Below are 20,621 nucleotides of genomic sequence, written 5' to 3' on the forward strand. Positions count from 1 at the left end.
GCTACTGCCTGGTACATGGTAGGCATTCAAAAATATTGGTGAATTGGATGCCTGGGTGGCTCACTCAGTTAAGCATCCCACTCTTGGTATCGGCTCAGGTCATGATCTCAGGGTTGTAGACTAAGCTTCATGTTGGGCTCTATGCTCAAAGGGAAGTCTGTTAGAAGATTCTCTCCTTCTGTCTCTCCCTCCACTCATGTGGGCTCAAGTACTCTCCCTCTTTCTCTCAAATAAATAGATACATCTTTAAATATATATATGGTGAATTAAGAAGTAAAATAATTCTTGTAAAATTATAAAAACATCCTATGTTGTAATGCAAATGATGGACTACAAAAAAGTGGCTGTTGTCAAAAATTATTCTTTTCTTTTTTAAACAGAATTTTTCTACTAAATCTTTAATTAGCCAGAAAATACCATAACTAAGGTAATTCAGCACCTGTTGTTATTTTTTAAATTTGCTTTATTAGGTCATAGAATACTTTACACCTGTTCCTGCTGAAACCTATATGACAATCTCTGATTTAGACTTACAAAAATAAATCTCTATAACTTTCACAAATGGCATTAATTTTTAAAAGATAAAGAACAAACCAATATTAAGCATGATGTCTTTCTCTTTTTTGTTTGCTTACTGCTGTACTTCAAATACTCAGAACAATACTTGGCACATAGTAGGTGCTCATTTTTCCTTTTTTCTTTTTTAATGGAATATTACTCAGCCATCAAAAAGAATGAAATCTTGCCATTTGCAATGAATGACATGGATAGAGCTAGACAGTATTATGCTAAATAAGTCAGTCAGAGAAAGGCAAATACCTTTATGATGTCATTCATATGTAGAATTTAAGGAACAAAACAAATGAGTGAAGGAGTAGGAGAAAACAGAGGGGGTGGCAACCAAGAAACAGCCTCTTAACTATAGAGAACACATTGATGGTAACCAGAGGGGAGGTAGGTAGAAAGACGGGTTAAATAGGTGATGGGGATGAAGGAGGGCACTTGGTATTGTATGGAAGTGTTGAATCACTATATTGCACACCTGAAACTAATATTACACTGCATGTTAACTAAATGGAATTTAAATAAAACCTTTAGAAAAATAATTCTAAAGTACTAGTATTCATTAAGAAAAAATGGACCTAAGACTACATAATTCCAAAATTGCAACATCTTTTTTCCCAGAAAAATATCAAATAATAAATATCACCAATGAAGTTCAGCATTAATTACATTTAACTTTTTATCAAGGAGAATGGCTATCTTTTGTAGCACATCCAAAGCTACATATATACTACACATTTTTCTCACCTTTGCTATTCATTGTAGATTAAACTTTAAAATTTAGAAGTGAAGTTTCAAATTTAAAAAAATTGGACTCTTAAAAAAAATTGGACTCTTAAGGTGATGAAGGATAAAAATATGCCAAAATCAAATTTTGTTTGAAGATTAGGATATAAATATCCTTTCTGAAAATAATGAAACATAGTCAAATATTTTCTATAAATGAGGGACAAAAGAAATAGGATGTAAAACTTCCAAGCCACTAAGAGATTTTTTTAAATGAGGAAAGTCAACATGATCATTACACAGATGTCAAAATTAAATAAATGCAAATAACAGGAAGAAAAGAAAGTGAGAAATAAGATGTTTAAAATAACATATATCAGAGTTCATAATTAAATGAATGGACTAAAAATCATCTTTAAAAGGCCACACATTCAGTTTGAATAAACAAAAAAGGAAAATCTATAAATGCTGATTTTTAGAGACATAGTTAAAAATAAAATGATACAAAAGAATTGCAAATAAACAGAAATGTAAAAATATTTCAGAAATAAAAATAAAGCAAACTTGAAAATAATACATGAGTAAGTGTCCTGGCAGAAAGTTTTTAGCGCATTCAATTTGGATAACTTGAAGAGAGTTTAATAAAATAAACCATCTATCAGGACGGGTAGGTTTTATGAAAACCACCACCAGTTATAGCAGGAAATTATTACCACCCTTAGGTCTCAGTGGGTAAAGGGAGAAAGCTTTTTACCAGAAGCCAGAGGCTGGGGAATCCTCCGGCGGCTCAGCGGTTTGGCTTCTGCCTTTGGCTTAGGGTGTAATCCTGGAGCCCCGAGATCGAGTCCCACGTCGGCTTCCTACATGGAACCTACTTCTCCCTCTGCCTATGTCTCTGCCTCTCTTTCTCTGTGTCTTTCATGAATAAATAAATAAAGTCTTTCAAGAAGAAAAAGAAGAAGCCAGAGGCTGACAGCAGCTGTAGTTTTGTTCAAAACCTATAGTTATATGGCAATTCACACGAAGAAAGCATGGAATAGGTATCCCAAATTCATTCTGCTCCTTTCCTGCTTGTCCGGCCAGTGATACTGCCAGCCTAACCCAACTAGAAGTGAAGGGGAAAGGGCATCTCTTGATGTGTGTGGTCCATACAAATCAGCATCTAGAGGCACAGAACACTAAGGAGTAGAGGATGGATCTGGGAGGAAAGCATAAGATTTCCAGCATGAATAGTCATAAAAGATAAATAGAATTCAACTTAAAATGATTAAATGAAGAAAAGTGGGGGTGGATGTTTTGTAAGATTAAAAATTCAAAGATACATAGGAAGGAGTTTTCATGTACCAATAAGTGTATCATTATGATATATAAAGTAAAAAAAAAATCAACAATATAAGAATAATTTGATCAAACCCTGGCTGTGGAATGACATAGCTTAAAATGTGACATAACCAGAACTGACGGAATGATTGACAAATATTCTTGGTAAACATATACAGAGAGATTTGCACTTAACTGAGAAACATATTTTTTCTAAAGACTCAGAAAAATTAGTCATCCACTAAGAAACAAAATAAGTCTCAGTTATTTCCAAAAGAGAACATTTATAGAATACATTCTCTGACCACAATTTGATAACCAGAATTTACTAAGCACTAATTTTATATTCTAATATAATTCACATATGACTATAAGGGATATGTTATTATTCACTTCACTTCAGAAATGATGAAATTCTAAAACTCAAGGAAAAATATACTGATTTTAAACTGCTGCAGAGGTAGTAAATAAAACCAAATATCAGCTATATATATTCTTACAACAGAATGAAGTGATAAAGATAATGAGGGGGAAGACGGATAGCACCAGAAGATAGGATGCATAATATATATTATAGCTACGGATTATATATGTATATATGTATGTGTGTATATATATATGCATATGTGTGTAGATTATATATATATGTATATACATATATATATATATAGAAAAATGAAACCGAAGGAAAAATCAAATAAAAAAAGGAATTTCTCTAAAGACTCAATTATTCAGATTGAAAGAGTACCAGGCAAAATGAAAGGAGAAACATGACTAAACATATCTTGTAAAAATTTTCTATTTCAAAAGTTGTTAACCTTATTTACCACAAGTCTGAAGCTATAAAAACCTAGTAATAATCATAAATATAGCTAATATTTAAAGAGGTAGGAAAGATCTCAACTGGAAAAAATACTTAAAATACTACCTTCTACCCATCTGCTGAGTACTTTATCTTCTGGGCAAACCCACCCATACACTAAAATCATGGCTTTCTTGAGATTCCCTGTCAGTTGCTTTCAAGCATCAATGTCAAGGGCTATAAACAAAATCACTTGAAGTCAATTACAATATCTCTCAAAATCACTTGAGGTCAATTAGGTATCTTTCAAAATACATTGATATAGCAATTGATGGCCTAGATCCTTCTGAAATTTTATGTTTAGAAATAAATTACAGGACAATGATCCAGTTTGCATTGAAAGAAAAAAACCTATGCCTATGTGTGTGTGTGTGTGTGTGTGTGTGTGTGTGTGTGTGTGTAAATAAATAGAATGAAACTGGAGGGACACAAGCATACATTTAAGAGTGGTTACCAGAAGGATATTCCAAACTTCATGAGGGTCCAACTATTGAGCTGAAGAATATTCCCAGCCTCATCGAGGAAAACAGGCACAGATCCCATGTTCAGCAGTCAACCAACATAATTATGCGTAAGTGAAAAAAATCCAAATGTACAAGCAACTGCCAGGGTAACTTCATCTGAGGCCATTTCGCTGCATAGATGAATTAAAAGACTACCACATTCACCAGACATATTTATTTTATTTTTATGTATTTGGGAGAGTGGGGAAGCAAGCAGAGGAGCAGGGGGAGAGGGATAAGCAGACTCCAAACTGCATGTAGAGCCCCAGGTGGGACTCAGTTGCACAACCCTGAGATCACCACATGGGCCGAAATCAAGAGTCAGACACTTAACCAAAAAGCCACCTTGCCCCTTCAGACATGTTTCTTGGCTTAAGTTCACTATAATAGCTTCAGCAATACATAAATATGTCTTTAAAATTTCAAAAATTTTGTTGCAACACTTTTGCCATGTCCATACATTTGTGGTTCAATCAGCAGTAGCAATTGTTCTGATTCCCTGTGGTTCCTTAAGATAGCCCACTGAGTTGAGAGAGTTGTTATTTCTGAGTTCCTGCAGTTCACACTGCTATCTGGAAAGTGATACATGTAAACAATCACATCTTATTCACTTTGAACCCATTCATAAAAACAGCATTTGCCTGTTATATAGCCTACTTTTACAAGTTTGTGTTTTAGTTGTGCTATCAATGCATTTGCTATAATTGAATGTCTTACTCATTGTTCCATAAATTCCTTGAGGATAAAGATCAAATTTTATTAATTGCTCCATCCTTAGTACAGCAGATCTTCCTACCTATGGCTAGAAAAATAGAATAATATAGAATAACAATAGAATCATAGAATAAATATTTTATGGATACGTAGAATGATGGATGGATGGATGAATGGATGGATGGATGGATGGATGGCTATATTCAGGTACAACTCTCAGCTTTATTTCATCAGAAGAGCTTTGTATATAGGAGAGGTATAAAGCCTTTGTTAGCCATTAGGCATTATCTGGACTTCCCTGTGTTGATATGTTATAATAAACAGTTTTTAAATCTCCCCGCTTATACCCCCCAAAAAAGTTAATCCAATTGATTAACAAGTAACCTCACTTATGAAAAAGTGTATTTCCATCTTTCTGGTCAACCATTTTCATTGGTTCTTACAATTCCTCTTTTCTTAGTTCTCCGAAGGATTATTTCTCAATCTTTTCTAACAAGGATAATCAAATAATACTAAGATTTTATTTCAAAATGTGCTCTAAGATACATTTTAAACTCCTCTAACCAGCATTTCTATTAAGAGTTAGTGCCTGGCATAATGTGTGTTTATTTGACCAATTCAAGATTGACAGTCTCCACAAAGTGATGGAGAAAATCCTCCTCCAAAGCCTATCACTCTTAAGAAGCCTTTACCAAAAACTTAAAATGATTTTTACTTTATCTCTGTATCACCAGCCCAGCTGCAGGTTAATCATCCTATGACAGCTATTGCTCACTGAATTAAAACAAAATGACATTAGTGAACAAAATTGAGCAAGCAAACCAGATAAATCCTAGAATGGAACAGATTATTTTCATTGTGTTCTCAATCTTAGAAGAGATGATAGAGGAGCAGTTACATTAAAATTTTCACAGTAAAAAAAAAATGCACTTCTGGCCACTCTCTTGTTTTCTCTTGGTCAAACGGTTTTAAACTGCCATTAAAAATCACTAAAAGAATAATAAGAAGAAAATCTCAATCTAAACTCATATCTGTGAAATTAGGCTCACTCTCTATTGAAAATACCCTACACCTGTTACATTTTGCCACTGGAACGGGATAAGCATTGTAACTAAATGGATTACACTGCATTTTACTAGAAACAAATTACCCAATACTACCATTTATGAGTTAAGACTTCCTGTAAGAAAATAGTGCAGGAAAAAAGAGGGATTATTTCATATCTTTGAAGGGTGTTTTATCACACTGTGCAATTGCATGCAATTTAACACCTAAACTGCTTAAAGTGCAAATGATATCAACTAGTCCACCCTAAGGGCTTGGTAATAGTCCTGCGTTTGTGCTGCTAGAGCTGGTTTTGTCAGCACTTCCATTATAAGCCTGGTCTTTCAGGACTTTTTTCCACTCAACCATGAAAATTTGCTGTAGTTTACAACTTAGCATAGCAGGTTTTAGCTTAACAGCTCCTATTTTTCTTCCAGCTATTTTGTCCCAAAAGAAGTCAGCTGGCCATCTTTTTGTGAAGAAAAGAAGAAAAAGAATTTGTGCTATAAATTATAGAAAGCAAATTTCAAATTAATAGTTTGTTACAAGTATTATCTAACCTCATTAGTGCTAAGGTAGTTCTGCCCCTATGTTCCCATCTCCACAGGAGGCTCCTAAAATATTTGGAGAACAAGAATCATTCTCTTCCAAAGTAACTTCTGGCCTGGCAAGTTTTCCTCAGTCCATAAATACTGGGACTACAGCAGAGAAATAAGAATATATTTCGGGCCACCTGGGTGGCTCAGTGATTGAGCATCTTTGGCTCAGGTCGTGATCCTGGGGTCCAGGGATCTAGTCCCCCCTGGGGCTCCACACAGGGAGTCTGATTCTCCCTCAGCCTATGTCTGCCTCACTCTGTGTTTCTCATGATTAAATAAATAAAATCTTTAAAAAAAAAAAAAAAAGAATATGGTTCAAAAATGACCAGAAAAATCTCAAGAAAGTTCATCAGGAGAGGAGCAGAGACATTATAATTACACTGAGTTAGCCACTTTCTGGAAACACATGCATCTTCAGCAGCACGTGTTGTTAGCCTTAGGCCATTGAAAGCCAGGTGTCCCTGTGTTGATGGTCCAAATTTTCAGATTTCTCTCACTTCTCCTGCAGATAAAGGGCATTTCTCAAGTGGCTTTTAGGAAAAATTCTCCCCACTAATTTTTCATCCACAATCTCTAGTTCCCATAAAGAAAACTACATACTCAGCTCTTTTATTGTCTTCTTGACAATCTGAAACATAAGTACAGATGCAGTAGCTCAGCACTCCATCTGCAGATGAGGAGCTCTGGTTTCTTTGGTGTGACCATCTCCACTAGAGCATTGTGTCACTTTCCCTTTTATCTCCTCAGGGACTTCCCGCTTTCCCTACTCTCTTACATGCCTATATTCCAACGTTTCTTTTTTTTCTCTTCCTTCCTATAAATTTGCAAAACTCCATCTTTTTTTAAATTTTTATTTATTTATGATAGTCACACAGAGAGAGAGAGAAAGGCAGAGACACAGGCAGAGGGAGAAGCAGGCTCCATGCACCGGGAGCCCGACGTGGGATTCGATCCCGGGTCTCCAGGATCACGACCTGGGCCAAAGGCAGGCGCTAAACCGCTGGGCAACCCAGGGATCCCACAAAACTCCATCTTGAAAAACATTTAAATCTCCCTTCAATCCTCTGAAAAATGTTATATTTATTCCAAATACTATACACAAGTATATTTACACATTTAATCCATCATGAATTTTTATTTAAATATGCAGTGAGGCAGGGATCTACATTCATTTTCTTCCAAATGGTTGCTAATTCTTCCCCAGATATTTATTGAAAAAGCCTTACTTTCCCTATCAATTTGAATTTTTTTTAATTTTTATTTATTTATGATAGTCACAGAGAGACAGAGAGAGAGAGGCAGAGACATAGGCAGAGGGAGAAGCAGGCTCCATGCACCGGGAGCCTGATGTGGGATTCGATCCCGGGTCTCCAGGATCGCGCCCTGGGCCAAAGGCAGGCGCCAAACCGCTGCGCCACCCAGGGATCCCTCCCTATCAATTTGAAATCCTACATACCTGTACATTTATTTAGACCAAACTATATGTCTTTCAGTAAAGTTTTCAAGTCACACACATACATATTATGTAGATGTATACATTGAAATATATATCATTCCTACAAAATTTATTCCTATACATTTTATAGCTTTTGATGCAAAGATGATTAGAATCTTTGCTTGCATTTTATTTTCTAACTAGTTTTCATTGCTATGAATAAGAAAGCTATTTTCTGTATTTTATATCCTTCAACTTTAAAAACTGTCTTTTGTAGAGTCTATCACACATTATAACTATATTCCATCTTTTATATCAACTAAAAAATTAGTATGCTTCATTTTCTCTTGATAAATTATTTCACTTTTTGAGGGCAGCTAATGTTATTCCATTAGCTGAAACCCCAGGAATGGTAAATAATAGTGAATATCTTGATAAAGACTTAAAAACAAAAGTATTCCATATTTTACCATTTAATCTGATTTCAGAAGTTTGGTGTATCTGATAAATATTTTATAACATTTAGGGTATACCTATGATTCCCATTTTGCCTATAAGGAATTTATCAGAAATGACTGAATTTTGTCACATAGTTTCAGTGATCATTTTATATAATTCTATGAAGGGTTTTTTTTTTTTTGCCATCATTTTACTACTACTACTACTACTACTACCAGCTAATGCTTATGAAGTTCTCACTATGTGCCAGGCATAATCAAACATTTTATATTGATGAATCTACTGAGTTAAGTCATATCATTATCCCCAACTTCAAAATCAGGAAGCTGATACATAAAGATATCAAACAGATTTGAGTGAAATAAGCAGGATTTACACCTAGCAGTTTAGATGCAGAGCCCACACTCATTAACGACTATAAATTATTCCTCTCCTATGTTGATTTATTTCCTAGAATTTAGCAATCCTTGGAGTCCTGGCATCAACCTTATGTTTTTAAGGTTTTATTTATTTATCTTAGAGACAGCTAGAGCCAGCCAGAGAGAGAGTATGAGTGGGGAAAGAGACAGAGGGAGAGGGAGAAGCAGACTCCCCACTGAGCAAGAAGCCTAATGTGGGAAAACATCCCAGGAACCCAGGACCATGACCTGAGCCAAAGGCAGACAACTAACTGACTGAGCCACCTAGGTATCCCTGGAATCAACCTTATTTTGTCATTATGTATTACTAATAAAATAAAGAATTTGTAATATAGTACAGAATACAATTGTATAGCTTACATTATTAATTCTACACGAGCAAATGGGATTAGTCTATAAAGATTCGTATGAAAGTAAATGTATGACATTTTACTATTAGTGGTATCTTTTTCAAAAATGAATTGGGAAGATCTTTATCTTTTTCTATTCTCAGAGATAGTTTAAACAACAGAGATGTACCGGTTCCTTGGAAGTTAAATATAACGTACATATAAAATTATTTTGACCCACAGCTTTACCTACTGGCTGAACATTGACTACATTTTAAATTTCTTCCAGTTAGAGATCCCTTGGTGGCGCAGTGGTTTAGCGCCTGTCTTTGCCCCAGGGCGCGATCCTGGAGACCCGAGATCAAATCCCACGTCGGGCTCCCGGTGCATGGAGCCTGCTTCTGTCTCTGCCTTTCTCTCTCTCTGTGACTATCATAAGTTAAAAAAATTAAATTTCTTCCAGTTAGTCTTCTCTTTTTAAGATTTTATTTATTTATCAGAGAGACAGAGAGAGAGAGAGAGAGAGAGAGAGAGAGGCAGAGACACAGGTAGAGGGAGAAGCAGGCTCCGTGCAGGGAGCCAGACATGGGACTCGATCCCGGGTCTCCAGGATCACGCCCTGGGCTGAAGGCGGCGCTAAACCGCTGAGCCACCCGGGTTGCCCTCCAGTTAGTTTTCTGCTCTAATTTATTGCCATGTATTTATAAATATTTTTGTATAATACTGGTAATATATTTATAATAATAATATAAGTTTTAAATATAAAATATTGTAAATTTTCTTGTTCTCTCTCATTCATGTCAGGGATTTATACATTTTAGTCAAGAGTTTCAGGTGAAAACTTTTGGTTTTACTCATCATTTCTACTTTTTTTTCCTATTTTACTGTTCAGTCATTTTTCTTTATTGTGGTAAAAACACTTAACCCTTCCGGTAAATTTATAAGTGAACCACACACTATTGCTAACCTTGGGTGCAATGATGAAGAGCGGGTCTCTAGAATTGATTTGTCTTTATCTACACTGATGTGCCTTTTATTTTGTTCTTTTCATCTGTTTCTATTATTTTCAATGTTTATTTAATAATAAACCACACAAGGCCCAGATTTTTTTTTTTTTTTTTTTTTTTAGGCCCAGATCTTAAACACAGCCTGCATCATGGTCTTGAGTTTTGATATATTCATGTCTATTTTATTCAACTGCAAATCATTTATTTTAATTATGATGGGCCGTTTAGTAACTGCGCTATTTGGGATAGCTTTTTTCTCAAATACCTAATTATTTTGTATCTTTCTATCCTTAGTTTCTTGTTTTAGTTATGTATAGCAAATATTCTGTAAAAGGTACATTATGAAGTATAATTTAACTTCATTTGTAACCTTTTGAGTGAAAGTTTCTCTTCTTCTCACAAATGTTTTGTGAAAATAAAACATCTGTATCCTACAGAGAACACATATCCTGCCTTCCTTCCCTTGCTCTCTCTCTCTTTTTGTCTTTTTCTCTGGGTGTGTGTGTATTGGGGGGTATAATTGAGATTTTTTTAATTTGTGTTAATCAAATATTTTTATCATTTTTATAATATTTATCATATTTCATCTAGTTCACCTGTTAAATACTAAGATAATATACTAAAATTTTCCACTATGATTATGGGTATTTATCAACTCCCTATTTCTAAGGCATTATGAATATTCTACTGCTGGATTGTTTGTAAGATGAACATTAATGTTATTATATCCTTCATTTAGTTTAATTCTATCCACACACAGATAAGTTAGATAGATAGATACATAGATAGATAACAAGGGCTAAAATGTATTTGTTAAAAATAATGAAGGCAAATCTTAAAAAAAAAAAAAAAGGAGAGGGCACTTGAGTGGCTCAGTCGGTTAAGCATCTTTGGCTCAGGTCATGATCTCAGGATCCTGGGATGGAGCCCCATCTTAGGTTCTCTGCTCTGCAGAGAGTCTGCTTCTCCTTTTCCTTCTGTGCTCCTACTCTCTCTCTCTCTCTCTCAAATAAATAAATGAAATCTTTTTAAAAAAATAAAGGTAACTACTAGAAAAATAGATTGCACAGCACAACGAAGAATTCAGAAGCCATTGCTATCAATTGGGCAAAAGCAGAATGGGACAAGAGGAAAGTAGAAAGTGATACTGAAAGGGTAGCAAAGAATCATCATACAGTTGTAACAAAACAGATCACGAGAACATAAGATGAAAGGAATGAAAATTTCAATTATCCAGAATAATATTAGTTGATTAAATTCTCATATATGAAAACAAATGTTGATGAATTAATTTAAGAAACAAAATGGAGGGCAGCCCGGGTGGCTCAGAGGTTTAGCGACACCTTCAGCCCAGGGCGTGATCCTGGAGACCCAGGATCGAGTCCCACGTCGGGCTCCCTGCATGGAGCCTGCTTCTCTCTCTGCCTCTCTCTCTCTATCTCTCTAATAAATAAATAAATAAAATCTTTAAAAAAAATGGAGCTGTGCCTGGTTGGCTCAGGGGTTAAGCATCCAACTCTTTTTTTTTTTTAATTTTATTTATTTATTCATAAGAGACACACAGAGAGAGAGAGAGAGAGAGAGAGAGAGAGGCAGAGATACAGGCAGACGAGAAGCAGGCTCCATGCAGGGAGCCCGATGCGGAACTCGATCTCAGAACTCCGGGATCATGCCCTGAGCCAAAGGCAGATGCTCAACCACTGAGCCATCCAGGCATCCCTAGCATCCAATTCTTGATTTCAACTCAGGTCTTAATCCCAGGGTCATGAGTTTAAGTCCCTCATTGGGCTCCACACTGAGTGTGGAGCCTACTTTTTTTAAAAAAAGAGAGATTTTTCTGAATGTAAGAGTCACATCTAGAACAAAATGGCAAAAAAGATTCCAAGTTACATTACTTATCTCCCTTTACATTTGCATCAACCACCCCATTTAGTCTGATTTTATTACAGTAGTCTTTCTCCTTCTGATTTTGACTATAAAAGAGCTATTTAAGTGGATGCCATGCCTGCAAATTTGCTACCTCCAGTTCCTCTACATCATAGCTTGAATAATCTTTCTGAAATGCTCTCTTTGTCTCCATGTCTCTGACTGTGTTTCTCCCTGTCTCCAGCTTCATTGCCCAATGTTGCCTTGTGAATCCTTTCCTGTAGCTACAGTAAACTACAGTTCTTAAAGTTTTCAACATAACCTGTACTATAGCATGTCTCTCAGTATTATTACTCTACAAAAGCTCCAAGAAAGCAGAGATTGTGTCTGCACAGGCTCTCTTTAAATATTTGTTCAGTGAATTAATGTGTGAGTAAATAAATGAAAAAGGAATAAGGGAATTGGTAAATGGATGAATAAATTAACTTCCCTTTCTTTGGACTTCTATTCCCATCAACCTGCCAATGCCTACACTCATTTCTCAAGGCCTCTCTGAGAAGCTTATGACAGTGTATGATATAATAGCTTCTCTTATAAACTGTTCTATATAAATTGGAAGTAACGCTTGATGTATTACCTAAAAATAACATCCTTTTATCAAGCGACCCGGAATTATGTTCATTTCTCTCTCTGCTTTTATTCTCTTCCTATTATTTATCCAATGATCCCAATACTTTCCTTTTTTTTTTTTTTGGTCTTGTTTTGTTTCACTCAATTCAGGATTTTTCTTTTTCTCAGTGGTAAGTGTTCCTCTTGTCTTCTAATAAAAAGTCAAGAGTTCAGCGTTCCAAGGCTCTGGAGAATGAGTTATAGTTCCAGGAGATGACTCACAAAGAGAAATGAGATCAGCCCACACAACTTCACCCACACTTTCTCTGAGCTAACTCAAGTCTAGAAGAGAGTGGCACAGTAGAGAGGAAGGGCGGGGACAAACTTTCTTGACCTCAGTTTCTTTTCCTGTAAAATGAGTATCTCAGATCTGATAATCCTGACAATAGCTAATGTAAGACCCAGTAGACAAATATTTTGTACCAACTAATTCTAGTTCTATGCTAAACTAGTTTATATACCTAAAACACTGAGAGTTCTTGCCTTTGCATGACTTTTTTCCAAACCCTCCTACTACATGGCAAGAAGTGAGGGGAGTGGCTAATTTTAAATGAAACTGACTATGGGAATTAGGGTAATGAAGAAAACCCTCAGCCTCTCTGGGGCCTACTGTGATTAGACAAAGAAAGCAGACCTAAGGCAGGCCAAAACCCACTCTCTTCTCTGTCTCTCAGATTAAAGGGCTCTAAGCTGGAGTCAAAAACTTGACCAGTTTCCATATATATTAATTTGTTCTTCTCAATCTTCAAATAGCTCAAAATTGTGGTGTGCCTTGATTAATTGTGAGGTGTGCCTCAAGTAATTTGTTGGTAATAATAAACAACCAAATTTTGACTTTTTACATAAATCACAGCAGACTCAAAGTTACTCCTGTCTACAATATCATTCTCACCAACTTGTAGTCCAGTCTTTCCGGGAATAACAAAGATGAAACTTGAGCAGGAACATGTAGAAAAATAAGCATGGGTTCTGCATGTAGACATTATTCCTTACATCTGTTATAGGAAATATACTATTTAGGACTAATGTATTAAATAACTGATTCAGTCAACAAATAATCATTGATAATGAGAACATGTATATGGTAAATAGAAGAGGATGATCTAGGTGGGGAGGTGGGGATAAGAAAGAAGTACATATTAATACCACCTAGGAAAACCTTTTAAAAGACATCCATGCCTGGGCCTCCATTTTAAGATATCCAGTTTCAACTGACTTCCCATTAATTGAGTGGTTCTCAAAGGTCAGTGTGCTTCAAAATCATCTAGCTAGCTTGCGAAAACGGGAATTTATAGGGTCCACCTCTGGGGATTTTCAGTGGTCTGACTTGAAGCCTGAGAATTAATAAGTTTTGCTGGTCCATGAGCCACATTTTAAGAAACATTATATCCAATCATGCCACAAAAAGTAGCAGAGGATCATAACACCTTGGAAATCTATTAAAAAACACAGCTTCCCAGACTAGTCTTGTAGGAGAGTCTGCCTTGTGTGAATGGAGGTTTCAGTTCTTGGATTCCCCACAAGTAAAGAAAACCAGAGGGAGGGTAACAAAGACAAAGCAGTTGATTAAGGACAATACACTCTCAAGAAGGAAGAGTATGTAGGCCCAGAGGTGGCAACTGCACCAGGATTTTCTCTATTTGCATAAGCTATGGGTCATAGCTAGGGAAGCCTCTGACTGAGGATGTTTCCAATCATCTGAAGGACTCCTTCTACCAGCTGGGAGGGAGAGTTTTTGGCTCTGCAAAGTACTTGCTGAAACTGTCACGGCCATCGTGGTGGGGGAAGGGGGGGCATGTCAAAATCATAATGTAAATTTATTATAATGAGGCTACAGGCTACTCTAGGGGGCAGAGGTTGAAGAGGAGATCACATGTTCTGCACCTGTAGTGCTTGGTCTGTCAGCCCCTGGTCTTGAAAGCCATATGGTCAGGATGTTAAAAGCCACAAAATCAGGATGTTGTGCCCTCCAGCTTCTGATGCATCACTTATTTATCACCACCCTGCCTCCGGCTGGTGTCTAACTAACTGCCTACTCTATCATCCTCATGAAGATTTTGATCAAAATGTTGATATGGAATCAGGGAATTTTAACAGTTGCCCTCAGTGACTCTTCTCACCAGTCTAGGTTGGTGATCCCTACCAATAAGAGACCTCTGGCAGAAAATGGAGACGGGCAGTGGGGACGGTGTCTCAGGTTTTTATATAGTGCTGCTTCATGGATTGACGCCATGTGGCAAGTTGCCATGTGTTATCAGTGTGTTTCCATAGGGCAAGTGTCAGAACAGATCTTGTTCTACCATAATCTGCCTTCTCTGGTCTCTCCTTCCATGGCTTTCTAACCACACTGGCTTCGCATCATGCCTAGGTCTTCCTATCTTGACCCAGCCTGCCGAACTCAGCTGATTTCTCTAGCACCTGCCCTATTTTTCTTTTTTTTCTTCCACCATATTTCTCTAATAGATGTTTTATATCACTACAACCACTAGTTTCTCACCCTAGACTTTCCTGAGATGAAAGGAATCTAGCTTTCACCGACACTACTTTATGAAATAAACTTTAGAACAGCTTTTCTTATATTTGAGATATTTACTTTTTGAAACAGAATTCTTTTTTAACCTATTGACAGTGTTAAATTATTTGTTACTTAAATATGCATAAATATAAATTTAACTTAAACTCTGTATAAATGTTATCAATTATAATGATGTAACCATGAAAGTATAAGTTCATGTAAACTGGAAAACCAATAAATTATAAATTAATAGTACAAATATAATAGATTAGGGATCCCTGGGTGGCTCAGCAATTGAGCGTCTGCCTTTAGCTCAGGGCATGATCCGGTGTCCCAGGATCGAGTCCCACATCAGGCTCCTTGTATGGAGCCTGCTTCTCCCTCTACCTGTGTCTCTGCCTCTCATTCTCTCTGTGTTTCTCATGAATAAATAAATAAAATCTTTTTAAAAAAACCAAATATAATAGGTTAAATAATATATTTCAGAAAAAATTAGTTGCATTTACTGACCAATATATGTAGCACAATATATACTTCTATATGTAATCTGCTTCTCTATTTTTGTATCAATAACATTTAGGCCTAGTTAAATAACCCAGTTTTATAAAATATGTGAATAATAATAAATTCTGGTTCATGATAATCAGACCTTATATTTAAACCTAAACTCTTTGAGGAGCAATCTTAAAATGTCAATTTTAGCTCTCTTTCTGCCACCATTTTGGTTCTGCGTTCCCTGCACAAAATGCCTGGTGAAGCCACAGAAACTGTCCCTGCTACAGAGCAGGAGTTGCCACAGCCCCAGGCTGAAACAGGGTCTGGAACAGAATCTGACAGTGATGAATCAGTACCAGGGCTTGAGGAACAGGATTCCACACAAGCAACCACACAAGCCCAGCTGGCAGCAGCAGCTGAAATCGATGAAGAACCAGTCAGTAAAGCAAAAAAGAGCCAGAGTGAAAAGAAGGCATAGAAGGCTATGTCCAAACTGGGTCTTTGACAGGTTACAGGGGTTACAAGAGTCACTATCCAGAAATCTAAGAATATCCTGTTTGTCATCACAAAACCAGATATCTATAAGAGCCCAGCTTCAGATACCTACAGTTTTGGGGGAAGCCAAGATTGAGGACTTATCTCAGCAAGCACAACTAGCAGCTACTGACAAATTCAAAGTTTAAGGTGAAGCTGTCTCAAACATTCAAGAAAACACACAGACTCCAACCGCACAAGAGGAGAGTGAAAAGGAAGGGGTTGATGAAATGGGTGTAGAGGTTACGGACATAGACTTGGTCATGTCACAAGCAAATGTGTCAAGAGCAAAGGCAGTCCGAGCCCTAAAGAACAAAAGAAATGATATTCTAAGTGCTATTATGGAATTAACAATGTAACCATGTGAAAGCGAGGACTTTTTTTTTTTTTTTTTTTTTGGTGTTTCAAAAAGAATAACTGCAGCTTGGTTTGAAATTTGTACTGTTTCTATCAATAATAAAGTTATGGCTTCTTGTTGGGAAAAAAATGTCAATTTTAATTAGATGTCCCAAGAACTCTCTAAATTTATCTGCTTTTTTTAAAGATAAATTTAGTTCCACTATATTGTTGTAATCTATGTTAAATGCCTATGTAATCCAATTAGTGCCACAAGAAGAAACAGAAGTTTTCTTCATTAAGGTATATAGATTTAGTATTACTGTTAATGATTGATGTGGACACAGATGGAATCCACACAATACAGCTCATAAAGGGAATATGAGATGTCCTATTACAGCCCTGCTTCCTTTGAGCTCAGGTCCCTATATAGTAAGTTTCAAGTTCATGTCATACCATAACTCTCCCCGACACTTCTCCGTTAGGACTGTGAAACCATCATCAGTACAGCATATACTAATGGAGAGGCATTTGTCCTTCATTTCCTAAAAACATCTACATTTAGAGGCAAATACAAGCACTGGCAATGTAGCAAGTGCATATTCAATAATGGGATTTACGTTTATAATATTTTTTAGATTTTCAACTAAAATGAAATCACAGAATTTAAATTTCTTTCATAGTCAACTCAGAGACCTCAAGGCTATATCTATGAATTCCAGGACTGCCCAGAAGGGAGTTTGAGAAAACTACTTTGGAATAGCGGTTCTCATTTCGGTGGAGGAGTTACTTGACTTCTTCAGGCACTGGATCTGCATAACTTGAAATATCTAAAGGTACCCACGTCCTACTATGATATTCTGATTCAAGATACTGCTTTTGATATTTTTCAGCCCTGACAATGCATTGCTGCTGATGGGAGTGGGTATATATTTTATGTTACAAAGAGAAAGGGAAGTTTAAGAATCAATATGTTCAAAAACCAACAAAGATATCTTTTAATATCAAAGCCAGATGACTTTCTTCAGTTAGAATCCTTATATCTCAGAGCCAGGTGATGCCTACTATCTCTTTCTTTAACTCTATCATATGATTCTTAAACATTTATTTTATTGCCTATACGTCTATTTACATGACTGTGCCTAATCTTTCTTTTTCATGGATTCCTCTTCCCTCTTCTTTGTTCCTTTTTTAAAGATTTATTTGTTTATTTTAGAGAGGGAGAGAAAAAGAGAGAGAGAGAATCTTCAAGCTAACTCCCTGCTGAGAACAGAGCTCAGTGTGGGGGGTCGATCCTAGGACCCTGAGATCATAACCTGAGCTAAAATCAAGAATTGGCCACTTAACAGACTGAGCCACCGGGCACCCCTCTTTTTTGTTCTTCAATATATGTATCCTGAAAAGTCATTTTCTCTGTCTACACTTTCATTCTTAGCAATCATTCCCACTTCCATAAAATACTCAGAAGACTGCTTTTAATCTTCATATTATTAGGCATAAGAATAAAAAGTTTTGAGGATTAAGTAAATGAATGTGTCAAATATAGATTTAAATTAATCTCACTTATCATCAATTACAAAAATAAGTCAATACTTTCAAGAAGTAGCCAAACATTGGAAAAACAAATTCAAATTATAACCAGAAATTTCAGCACAATATAAAGTTTTATTAAGGGCAAGCAAGTGGCATAAAAAAATGTCCTTTATAGAATACAGTACCTGATTAATTCAATTTAGAACTTAAAGTACTTTAAATTCACTTCTTTTTTTTTTTTAAGGTTAACCAACTGCTAGTCAGAGAAAAGTTTCAAGAAAAGGACTTCTGGTTTCAAATATGTTCTTAATGAATAGGATTTGATATCTGGCCCATAGTTTAAAACACAAACATAATGTTATTTGAATTTAAATGAAGGCAAGAATAGATAAACAAGAAGGTCTTTTCCAGAAGACTATCCAGCCTGATTGGGGAACTTTATATTGAACATATAGATGGAAGGAAGGGGAAAAATGATTTAAAAAAGTAACTTGAGATGTCAGTTTCACTGTAGGAATTTGGGAACATATATTAGGTATATTTATATTGAGGAACTGAAGAAGTATTCTGTGACTCATAAAACACTTGAAAATGATCCAATACCTCTATATTCATTTAATATTTGCATTCTAGTTTTGGCTGTTACACAAACTGACTCTTTGGATTTTAGTTTCCTTGTTAATAAAATGAAGTGTTTGGGTTGGATCAGATTATTAATTATGCTGCAGTGATAATGTAGTTCCTAAATGGTGGCCTAACATAACAAATGTTAGATCCTACACATGTCCACACTGGCCTGCAAGGAATCTGCTCCATTTAGTCACTCAATAATACAAATGATGGAGACCTTGGGATATTGAGACCTCACCATCTCAGGACCAGGTTTCATGGGGTACTCTGGTAGGGGAAGATATTGATGAAGGGGATGTATAGCATTTACCGATCTCAGCCGAAAAGTGACATACATTATTCCCACGAAAGCCAGTTGATCAGAACTACTCTCATGGTCCAAACTAAGCACCAACGTGTCTGAGAAATATGAAGAAGTACATGAAAATTGTGTGATCATTTCTGCCAATATCTCAAATTCCTCAAATCTATGGTTCTCTAATTATAAAGTCTGATATTACATGGACTATCTTCTACGTATCAGGCAATTTACATATATTAAAATACACTACCTACAATATGAAAATATAATACCTACAACAGTAAAAACCTATAATCCACTAAGGTAGGCAATATTATCCCAATATTAGAGATGAAAAACAGATATAGAAAAAAACAATTCCTACTCAGTATTAGAGTTGAGTTCTAAATTCAGAACTATTTCATTCAAATAAATAGACTGTTTCTCATGTCTCACTATCCTCCCTGAGTATGGAGCAATGAAAATGGCTTCTGAAATCTTGTGCTCTGGCAGAAATAAGAAAACAAATCTGAAATTTGTTCTAATTATGATAAAATGCCTAAAGGAAATTGTATGTTTATTTGTAATAAGACTACAGGTTATCTAAAATGCCACATTTCTTTCTGTTTTTTTAAGATGTATGTATTTATTTGAGAAAGAGAGCGCGTGAGAGCAGGAGGATCAGAAGGAGAGGGGGAGAGAATCTCAACCAGACTCCCCACTGAAAATGGAGCCCAGCAGGGGACTTAATCTCAAAACACTGAGATTGGGACCTGAGCCAAAACCAAGAGTTGATGGTACAACCTCCTGCACCACCCAGGTACCCCTAAAATGGCACATTTCTTTAGTTTTTCTTGAAATTATATAAAATCATACCATAGCAAGGATTATATAATTCTTATTAAATACTCTTAGAGTATCATTACAGATCTTTGACGAATAAAAAGCAAATACCACAAAATATTGGATCAATTGGACAAAGGTTGAATCCTCCATGATATAGATTGGATGTTAGTGGGTTAGACTAGATGATCATGAAGAGATTTATAGCTCTAGCATTCCTAGATCATATTACATACATTGTTGCTCCAATATCTGCAACTCCTTTGTTCTTGCCAATTGAATATATACTTATCATCACATTAGCTCTCCTGATGTTTTGTTTATATGGCACCAACTCTGCAGTTATTTGGAAACCCCAGGTGATTGAATGAAGTTTTCCCTTTGTATGTGAAGGTTTGACATCAATTAATGCAACAAGAAAGTCATTAATTTAATTAATAATCACTGAAAATTCTCCCTTGCTCTGCCACTTCTAAATTTATCCTCAATTACAGGGATGCTTTCATGTATTCATTTAGTTATATTCATTGAGTACCTACTGTATTCTCAGCACCGTGCCGGGCTGGGATTATAAAGATGAATATGACAAAGGCCTTGCTCTTAAAGAACTCAAGGTATTATGAGTAAAAATATCTTAACATATGATTCAGTTTATTTTTTCCCCTTAAGTGGGCTCTAGCACACTCTCTTTCTAGCAATTTACTCTACCTATTTCCTAATGAAACTAAGCTTTTCATTATTTTATTAAGGCATTTATGCTTGTATTGTCTAAATGGCACCTGTTTTCAAAATACTTAGGAATATTAATTAGCTTGTTTTTCAGCACAAAAGATAAAATCATGTTTTAAAAATGTAATTACCTTTTATCAGTTGTAGTAATAACATTTATTTTACATATTTGTCTCATAATAGTATACAAACAAATGCTAGAAACAAAAT

The 20,621-nt window shown here is 35.8% G+C and overlaps 1 long non-coding RNA gene and 1 pseudogene across 1 annotated transcript; both read left to right on the top strand.

Annotated features, from left to right (window-relative positions):
- The first annotated feature begins 876 nt into the window (after positions 1–876).
- LOC140639357 (uncharacterized) lies at positions 877–20,597 on the top strand. The gene is made up of 3 exons (XR_012036097.1): positions 877–954; positions 17,080–17,232; positions 19,476–20,597. It is a non-coding gene; the product is annotated as an uncharacterized lncRNA (long non-coding RNA).
- Positions 15,744–16,419, top strand: LOC140639356 (nascent polypeptide-associated complex subunit alpha pseudogene; annotated as a pseudogene).
- Positions 20,598–20,621: the final 24 nt, after the last annotated feature.

This window comes from Canis lupus, chromosome 9 (assembly GCF_048164855.1).
Source record: "Canis lupus baileyi chromosome 9, mCanLup2.hap1, whole genome shotgun sequence".
NCBI classification, from domain to species: Eukaryota; Metazoa; Chordata; class Mammalia; order Carnivora; family Canidae; genus Canis; species Canis lupus.